Here is a 10,804-nt window from a genome sequence, read left to right on the forward strand (position 1 = left end):
TTTAAAGTTTTTATGTTATTTAATTTTTTTATTTTAATTACTTATGTTTTTAAAAAAATAAAGTTGGAGAATAAGTTGAATATGAATGAGTATATAATAATTTGATGTCTTCAAATTTTAATGATGTGGCTAAATTTTATTTATGCTTAAAAACTACGCTTTTTAGGATAATTTTTATATAACTTATTCCCTTAATAATAAAGGAGATTAAAATAAACTCTTTGATAATTATTCTAATTTAAAAAAAATTAAGAATTGTCTCCACTGAAGTTTGGAAAGATCCTTTGATGGCATTGGAAAGTGGTAGGTAATTTGGATTCGGATCTAAAAATTTCTTGGAAGGAAAGATTGTTTGGTAACAAATGTAATTCGAGGAGCATTCACTCAGAATAGATTTAGATCAAGAAGATAACTTTGTTTTTTCTAAGGGGATATTACCAAGTCTTTTGTTAATGGCATTCCTTCTATTGAAATCTCTGATTGAATGAATCAGTTATTAATCGCCTAATACGGTGGTGATTAAGATGCTAGGCTGAAACATTGGGTATACCACACTCCAAAGTAAAGAGTATTCTCTTTGTAACCCATCTAAATCGTTTCATCTAATGGACATAGAGAATGGGTATTTTTTGGCTAGGTTCTAGAATTCCGACGATTTTGAGAAAGTTCTTTCTCAGGACCCTAGATCATTTTTGGACAATACTCAATGATTCAGCCATAGTCCATTGATTTTGATCATGTAAAGCCTTTCCCTTGTGTTGTAATGTCGTGGATCCATCTTCCGAGGCTTCCGGGTCACATGTACAAGAGAAAATTTTTGTGGGAAATCTGAGGGATGGTTGGTAAGGTTGCAAAACTAGATTTCAACAATAGTAACAAAGCAAGGGGCATATTTGCACGTATGGCGATCTATGTCAATCTGGACAAGCCTTTGGTCTCATAGATATTGATCAATAGAACTATTCAGAGAATTGAATATGAATATCCGCCTACGGTTTGTTTCTCGTGTAGATGTTACGGACATGTCAAAGAATTTTGCAAAACAAAGAAAATTGTTCCGAGTATAGATGATGGCGCAACTGCAGTTGGTGGTTGAACCCATACAACGGATACCTTGATGGTGGAAGACGGTATTGCTAGTGAGACAAACCCCTATGGCCGTGGTTGCTTGTTGAGCGGATGAAGAGGTTAAATTTTAGTGGTTTTCGAGGGACTGAAGCCACCAATCAGGGGAATATGGTAGTCAAATCCGGTTTAACGCTTTGGTCAACATTAATGGAAAAGAGGGAATCCAGGTAAAGCGCAGTAATGGGAATTCTGCCAATTTTTGCGGAGAAGATAGGGTTGCTCGTCCATTGTCGGAAAGAAGGATGGAGTGGGCCAGTCTAGTATTAGAGCGGAAGGGGGGCTCGAAGGGGGTTCCAAGGAAATGGATTTACTTGTGGGCCCAACTTAGAGTGGGGCCGGTTCAAAATCTCAAGGAAAAAGGCCTATCCAAGGAACTGAATTGGGATCCACTACTTTTATACAGGCGGGTGAAACGCTGAAAGGCCCTAATGAGACCCATGAGCAGTATGGCCCAACCGTGTTGACTCAGGCCGCTATAGCCCAATGGAACCCAGTCCTGGGGGGTCTGCTTCTTCCCATTCTCACGCGAAAAACCCTTCGAATTTAGGACTGTGACAGTGGCAGTTACGTCCCATACTGCTGCTTTTAAGTCCAATTCTTCTTCCCATTTTAATACAATGTATGAAGGGTTGTTAGAAGTGTCAGTCAAATTGAAAGAAGGTGTTTTGAATCACTCAAACCATTCAGCTGTTACTTTTAAGGAGAACATGCATCCGAATCCAGGTTCTGTTATGGGTGTTGCTCAGCAGAATTTTTTGGGTAGAGGAGTGGCTGCTGATTTGCGAATCGATGGAGAAAAAGTAGGTGGAGGTCATAGAGGTAGAAAGCTCAGCAAAACCATTAGAGACAGAGGGAACCTTTTTAAATCTTCGACTTCACGAATCCCCTTGCCTGATTCGGTTAACAATTTGGTTGAGTTTATTACCTCACAAATCGAGAAGGAGACAGCTCAAGAAGGACCAAAAAAGGCCGGAAAATAGATGGGTCTTAAGGATGCCTCTCGACAATGAGGTTCGTTTCATTTAATCTGGAATTTTTTTTTATGGATTTAAATTTGTCGGATATTTTTGGAATTGTCAGGGGTGTTCGAATGCAAAGTTGCCTCGTATTTATAGGGAATATAAGTTAGCATAAGTCAGATATTATTAGCTTATTGCAGCCGAGGGTGAGTGGTGGGAACGCAGATGAAATTATTGCAAGGTTGGGATTTCAGCATTCTCATCGGGTGAAGCTATTGGGTTTTCTGGTGGCATTTAGCTTGGGTGGAAAATTTTGGTTAGGCTGGAAGTGGTACTTAATCATCCTCAGTTTATTGTGGCACGAGTCTTTAGCATTATCCCGTCATAATTTATTTTAATTGCTTTGTAAATGGGAGTCATGTAAGAAGAAAAGGAGAATGCTTTGGGAGGATTTCAGACCCTATGTTCCTTCTGAGCCGATTCCTTTGATGGCTATTGGCGACTTTAATGCAATTCTCTCTTCAAATGACAAATCTGGAGGTAAATCTTATGGGAAAAGGTGTCATTCTTTTGTTAAGTTTGTGGAGTCTAATGAGTTGCATGATTTGGGGTTCAGTGGTCATTCGTTTACTTAGCAAAGAGGGAGAACTTTTGAAAGACTTGATCAAGCCTTAGGTAATGCCGCTTCGGTTCAAAAATTTTCAAACTGCATGGTTTATCATTTAACAAGGATTAGATCAGATCATAGACCCCTTTGTCTTATTTGTAGGCCAGAGTTTAATACCCTTGTGGGGAGACCCTTTCAATTTTTGGCTGGGTAGACTGAACATCCGAAGTTTTCTGACTATAACACCTCTAACCCGTCTCCGTCGCTAGATTAAGGTTTCAGAGCATTACCGTACAATTAGAAACATTTAAACATCATATCATTCATCATGTTAATAATATCATAAACCATTTGGTCACATACATATTGTCCCTAAATCGAACCCTCGAGGCCCTAAAAATAGCTTAAGAGCAATTTGGGACTAATTTGAAACAAAACAAAAAGCTTAGGAAAAAGATGCGAAAATTGCAAAATAGGGGTCACACGGCCGTGTAGCCGGGCCGTGTGACATTGCCCTAAGTCGTGTAACTTTCAAAATAGGGACACACGGTCGTGTCCCAGCTTGTGTCCTCATCTGTGTAACTTACTAAGTAGGGTCACACGGCCGTTTCACACGCCCGTGTGCCAGGCCATGTAACTCTCTGAGTTTCCCCACACGTCCGTGTGCCAGGCGTGTGTTAGGCCGTGTAACTCACTGACTTGTACCTTTTAAAACCCTCAGATGATACACGACTGTGTCGCCAGGCCGTGTGCATCACACAGCTGAGTCACTCGACCATGTCACCAGGTTATGTGCATCACACGGTTGAGTCACACGCCCGTGTCTCAGACCATGTGAACTCAAAATTGACCTAAAATCAAGCCATTTCACAACCTAACTATACCTAAACATTCAATCCATTTAAACACATATTCAATATACCTAAACATCATTAAAACATGCATAGATATGCCATTTCAAACCACCTAATTCACCTAACCAATATGCCATTCAAAGGCACCTCAAATATACCAAAACATAATAAGTCAAATCAAGTCAACATTACCTTATTTCAAGCATCATAACCTAATTCAACTACTTACCAAAACATACCACAAATTTGACCATTATCATACCATTCTAAACATACCATAAAGAGCCATACCAACATGCATAGTAAGGTAACCAAATTGACACAATTTTACAAGGCATCAAATGGTACCAAACCAAAACAACTTCCACAAGTTTATACATGCCAAAGTACCAACAACACATTCATCAACATATCATTACAAATCACCATATATATACATGCCATTATAAACCTTGGCCAAAATGCTCAAAAACTACCAAATTGCTTGCTGAATAGTGTGATAGATCTCCGACGAGCTTCCAACCAAATCAAGCTTCCGATAATCTATAAAATAATAGAAAGAAACTACGTAAGCAATAGGTGCTTAGTAAGCCTGTATAAACATAAATATAACTTACCATTTCCATTATATAATTCATATAAGTACAACCCAATACCAATGTTATAAGCTTAGTATAAGCCTATACAACATCACCAACTCACAAGTTGGTATGTCCATCCATAACATAAATGAAATCATTCATGAGATATGAAATTTTATTTTTACATACATCATCATTTAGTTCATCAATCCTTTCATTAAATCATAATTCAATCCATTAACATACTTTTCTTACCCGTTGAACCATCTAGAATTACTTCGGATACTCGAGAAGCTCACACAAAGTGTGTCTTTACATATAACCGCAATATTTCCTTTACATCAATGCTCACATGAGCTGTGAAATGGGTTTGCTCACATGAGCTGTAGGTCAGAATGTAAGCTACAAGATGCTGTTCACATGAGCTGTGGAAAATCCGTAACAAATGTAGGACCTCGGTCATCGGTAGAACATTCAAGACCAGCATCCGAAACATGAAATCCCTAATGACATGTCATTTGTATCTTGCGAATTCCTAAGGTTCAACCGTGACTCGATATCCATCAATTCATCATAGCATTGATATGTTTAAATATATATCGATCCATTTACATTATAAAAAACATATTAACATTCAATTTAAATAACATAAACACGATAATCGTTCATGCGAACTTACCTCGACAGTTAGGGCGTAGAAATATGATTGAACAAATTTGTAATGTTAGCTTTTCCTTGATCTAAGTCCAAACGTAGTTTATCTTGATCTAAATAAGTAATTTTAATCAATTAACCACTTTTAGTGTTCAATTTAATCCACATTTCATATTTATGTAAAATTACCAATTTACCCCTAATATTTTTAATCAATTAACCACTTCTAGTATTCAATTTAATCAACATTTCATATTTATGCAAAATTACCAATTTACCCCAAATATTTTAACTTTTTCACAATTTAGTCTTTAAGCTTATAACTTAAAACCTAACCATTTTAATCTAAATCCATATTAACCATAGATGAAAGGGACCTTGAAACAACTCATATTTACCATCATTTCACAATAAAACCCTAGAATTTACACATTTAACAAATTAGTCCCAAATTCCAAAATTCATCAAAAATTACTTAACAAAACTTGTTTATTTTTCAACAAAGATTCATAATCTATCATTTAACATCAAAACATACTCAAAAATATCTATGGTATAACCCTCAACCTTTAACATTTTTACAAATTAACCCTCGGGATAGCTAGATTAAGCTAAAACGATCTCAAAAACATAAAAATATTAAAAACGGGCCTTGAAATCACTTCCATGCACCAAAAGAAGCTTGGCCGAACCAACCCTATCCTTCAATGGTTAATTTCAGTGGAGTAATGTGAAAATGAAGAAGATAAACACATTTTCTTAAGGTATTTTAGCTTTATTTACCCATCTACCATTTTAACATTTAAAATTTATCATAATTTCATCAAAACCATATCCATAACTATCCACTAATTCATCAAATGGTCTAATTATCATTTAAGTCCATTTAATTTCATTTCCATAGTTATTTAGCTCTTTTAACTAATAGAACTCCACTTTTTCACTTTTTACAATTTAATCCTTTTTACTTAATTAATCATTCAAACATCAAAATTTCTTAACGAAATTTTAAAACCTACTATAATATCTTAGACCACAAAATAATAATAAAATAAACGCTCACTCATTAGAATTGTGGTCTCGAAACCATTTTTTTCGATATCACTGAAAACGGGCTGTTACACTAACTTTGTCAAGGAAAAGTGGAGTTTTGATGGTAACATGTTTGATTCTCTTTCTAAGTTCACGTCTAACATCAGGAATTGGAATCAGGCAGTTTATGGGCATATTGGAACTCGTAAAAAGAAGATTGTCAATACCTTAACTAGTTTACAAAGGGAGATGGAACGGTCTACCTTAGTACACTTGGCTCAGAGGGAAGAGAAGGTTAGGGATGAGCTTAAATCGGTCCTATATCATGAAGATTTATTATGGAAGTAAAAGCTCCAGTGTGATTGGCATAATTTGGGGGACCAAAATACTTGTTGGAGAAATGGGTTTGGAAAAAGCAACGAAAAATTAATTTAGGGAAAAACTAGAGTTTTAAATTTTTTTTCCAAAAGAAGATATTGGTTGTGATATCAAAAGTAATAAACACTTAGTCAAAATTGTACCCTTTCGATTCGTCTAAGATGAGCGCTTCGATCGAGTAGTCTTCTCCGCTATCCTCAAGCTCACGTCTGCCGAGTGTAGGCTTGTTTAGAATCAGAAAATTTTTCACAAAAATTACAAGTGGGTAATTTTGCAATTTCTCTAAACTTCTAGGTTAAGTTGTAAATCATAAAAATATCTCTAGAAATTTTCTGGAATAATCTCTTCAGAGAATTTTCTCTCTATAACTATCTCTTAAATTCAAGTGTGTGTAAATAATGACCAAGGCTCTATTTATATAAGGAGAGTTTAAAGAGTTCAACTATAATTAAACTTAATCACTTTAATATTAAATTAATATAATATTTATCAACATAAATATTAGATTAAGTTTAATATTAAATCTTATTAAAATAATAGAATGTTTATCTACAAGATAAATATTAAATTTAATTTAATATTAAGATAATCAGTTTAATATTAAATTAATAAAATACTATTAAAATAAGTATTAAATTAAATTTAATATTAAACTATTAAAATAATATAATATTATAATCTGAAATCAAATTCTCTGGTACAGTCCCAATAGGAGTGTAACTCTTTCACTACTCAACCACCAATGAACAACTGTCACCGGCCATCGGAATGCCGCCGTCATAGCCACCGGTATTGCCATGTCTGGTGATGTAGGTGGGACAGCCTTATGGCACCCCGAGCCAGTTCGACTGTTGTCGGTTCGGTTTGAGTCAATGACGACCCGACTAATCCGGTCTAGCCACAGGTTGGACCGTCGGTCTAATTTCACATACTAGGCTCGATTCAACCAATTCTTATTTTTGGGCTCCCAAGTCCAATTTACGATCTCAGGTTCAATTTTCAAGTTCAATTACCCATAGGGCCAATTTTCTAACTTGAAAATTAACTTCCAAAAATATCATATTAATTTTAATTGATTTGATTAATTTAATTTTACTTGATCAAAATTATTTTTTCCAAAAATCACTTGGATTTTCCAAATTAATTTTTCAAGAAAATTCTTTAATCAAATTCTCTAGTTGAAAACAATTTTCACGACCACCTAATTTGCTTCCACATCAAATAAATCGACTCAATTAAATTATTCTCAAAGTCATAGAATTTTCTTCTGATTCAAATATAGTTCGATCGAGATTTTGTTGAACTAGCGGAGGGACCAATCATACATATATAATTAAGCTCTAATGATTGCAATTTTGTCCAGAAGCATCGTTCCGATAATTTGCAATTACTTAATCATGTAGTCAGTCCACAAGAAGTACCATGATTGAAAACTTCTTATTGTATACTCTTTATGAAAGCAATTTATCCAACTGTTTTTCCAATGACCTCGTCATCTGTATGTTACCCTTATATGATATCATTGATTCCTTTGATTTAAATCCGTTCACTCAATACAATCATATTTTATCTCATTGTCATTATTGTGTCTTTTTAATGATTAATATGACCACTGTCAACAAATGGTTGTGATAAATTGCTCGTTCGAGAACAAGCAACCCGTGACCATGTTCCATATTTATCAATCTACACAATGCCAATGAGAGGATATCATTAACTCTTTAATTGAGCTATGAATTCCACAATAGCTAGTAAAGTCATGCTATACACAAGTCATGTACCCAACATACCGGCTATGGGCTCAATCATCTTTAGAGCATAAGCCTCCACTTATATCAAAACATATGAGTTGTATACGCATGGTTAGTGACTAACTCAGGATTTAGGTAAATCACATCATGAATTTCACAAGTGAATTAATTCACAAACGGATTCAGAATTAATTCATCTTAAGTCCAGTCTAATGTATCATTCTACCAATGAATACATCTGTGTCTTTACTCGTACAGTTAACTGCTCTGAAATCTAAGACTACACATCTCCTCAATTGGAATTGTAGATGAAATAATAATCTTTCTTAGTATTTGAATCAAATGCTCACTTTGATTCTTTTACGGGATTATGGACTAATTTAGATTATCCACTGAAGTAAGTTGTCTTTTGGCATTGTAAAGAATTGTCGCAATGTAAGCATTCTTTACAATGCCACTTATCTTCAATTTGAACTTTAGACAATCAATGAGCTAATCTTTACAATGTAAATATTCTCTACAATTCCTTCGGCTACTACCTCTCGTATCAAGTGATCCTTCCGATCAATGTGCTTTGTCCTCTTGTGACTTCTCATTTTCTTGGTATTTGCTATTGTAGCATTGTTATCACAATACAATGTTATAGCTTTTTCCATACCAGGAATAACTTCAAGTTCGGTTAAGAACTTCGAAGCCATATTGCTTCTTTTGAAACAACCTCATCCTCGAATTCCATAGTAAAGTCAGCAGTGAAAGTTTGTTTTACACTTCTCCATACTATGGCTCCACAGCCTAGAACGAATACATTTCCCAACATCGATTTCCTCAAATTTTTACAGGTTTGGAAGTCTGATTCTGTGTATCCAACAGGAGTAAGGTCCTCCCCAAAATACACAAGCATATAATCCCTAGTTTTTTTAAGATACCTTAATATATGTTTTACAGCTTGCCAATACCCGGGACTTGGATTCGCCTGATATTGACTAACCATTCCTACTACGAAATAATTATCTATATGTGTGTAAAGCATCACATGCATAAAGCTTCCAACTAATGAAGCATATGGAACCTTACTCATATGATCTCTTTCTTCCACTGTCTTAGGACAGTCATCTAAAAAAATTAAAACCTGATGCAGTCAGCTGAACGTCTGGCTTTGCATCGATTATTGCAAAATATTCCAGTACCTTATCGATGTATGAAGCTTGACGTAGTGCTATCATTTTATTCTATCAATCTCTAAGGATTCGAATTCCAATAATATAACTACCTTCACCCAAGTCCTTCATGCTAAACTGTTGAGCTAACCATAATTTAACCGATGACAATTCTCCTACATCGTTTTCGATAAGTAGAATATCATCGACATAAAAAACGAGAAAGACCATCTTTTTGTCCTTTATACGCTTATAAACATAAGGTTCATCAGCATTTTGCTCAAATCTAAAAGTCTTGATCGTTTGATCAAATATTTTATTCCATGAGTGAGACGCCTGCTTAAATCTATAAATGGATCTTAGCAGTTTGTAAACTTTCTACTCCTTTCTTTTGACAACATAACTAGTGAGTTAAGCCATGTAAATGGTTTCATCAAGATAGCCATTCAAAAATGTTATCTTGACATCCATTTGTCAAATCTCGTAATCGAGAGTAGCTGCAATGGATATAAGCATGCGGATAGACTTGAGCATGGCTACTAAAGAAAAGGTCTCATCGTAATCGATATCTTCTTTCTATGTGTAGTCTTTCCCTACAAGTCTAGCTTTGTGGGTTTCCACTTTCCCTTCCGCATTTATCTTCTTCTTGTAGACCCACTTACACCCTATGGGTTTAATCCCAATCGGTAAGTCTACAAATTCCCACACCGTATTGGATTTCATAGAATCCATCTTGGCATCCATGGCCTATTTCTAGAGCTTGGAATCAACATTCTACATAGCCTCCTCGTAAGCGTGTGGATCATCATCCTCATAATTGGCTTCTGTATTATAAATACTATCATCATAGATGAAGAAGTCTAGTTTCTTAGAAACTCTCCCGCTACGACGGATTCCCCTGTTCTGCTGATCATTTGTAGGTCTTTCTACAACTTTCTCGAGAATTAAACTCGGTGATTGTTTTACCACTCCTGAAAGTTCCTAGAGTACCACTTTACTTCGAGGCTTAAAGTTATCCATGTAACTTTCCTTGAGAAAAGTTTCATGAGTAGGAACTTTAATCGTATTATCTTTTAGGTTGTAGAATAATTCTCCTTTTGTTCTTTTTAGATATCCTACAAACACGCACAATTTTGTCCGTGCATCCAACTTCTTTGCATCCTTATCTAGAACATATGTTGGACAACCCTATATTTTAAAGTGATTTAGAGCGGGTTTCTTTCCATGCCATAATTCATAAGGTGTCTTACAAGAAGACTTAGTTGGCACATCATTTAAAATATAGTAAGCCGTTTGTATCACATATCCCTAGAAGAAAGTAGGAAGTTGTGAATAGCTTAACATTGAACTAACCATGTCAAGCAAGGTTTTATTCCTTCTTTCAGCTACTCTATTCTGCTATGGAGTGCCCGGCATAGTCAATTGGGATAAAATCTCATTCTCTATGAGGTTTCCTAAGAACTCATCGGAAAAATATTCTCCACCCCAGTCAAACCGAGGATTCTTTATGGATAAACCTAATTGTTTTTCAACTTCTACACGAAACTCTTAAAATTTATAAAGGGTTTCAATTTTTGTAGTGCATTAGATACACATCCATATCGAAAATAATTGTCAATAAAACTCACGTAATAACCGTAGCTTCCTCGGGGATTAATGCTCATGGGACCACATACATCAGTGTGCACAAGTTCTAAAGGTTG

At 35.3% G+C, this 10,804-nt stretch overlaps 1 long non-coding RNA gene across 1 annotated transcript; it reads left to right on the plus strand.

The window, feature by feature from the left end:
• Nucleotides 1-477: 477 nt before the first annotated feature.
• Nucleotides 478-2,893, plus strand: LOC107901574 (uncharacterized). Its single transcript, XR_001685319.2, has 2 exons — nt 478-2,139; nt 2,209-2,893. It is a non-coding gene; the product is annotated as an uncharacterized lncRNA (long non-coding RNA).
• The last annotated feature ends 7,911 nt before the right edge of the window (nt 2,894-10,804 follow it).

Source organism: Gossypium hirsutum, chromosome D06 (assembly GCF_007990345.1).
Source record: "Gossypium hirsutum isolate 1008001.06 chromosome D06, Gossypium_hirsutum_v2.1, whole genome shotgun sequence".
NCBI classification, from domain to species: domain Eukaryota; kingdom Viridiplantae; phylum Streptophyta; class Magnoliopsida; order Malvales; family Malvaceae; genus Gossypium; species Gossypium hirsutum.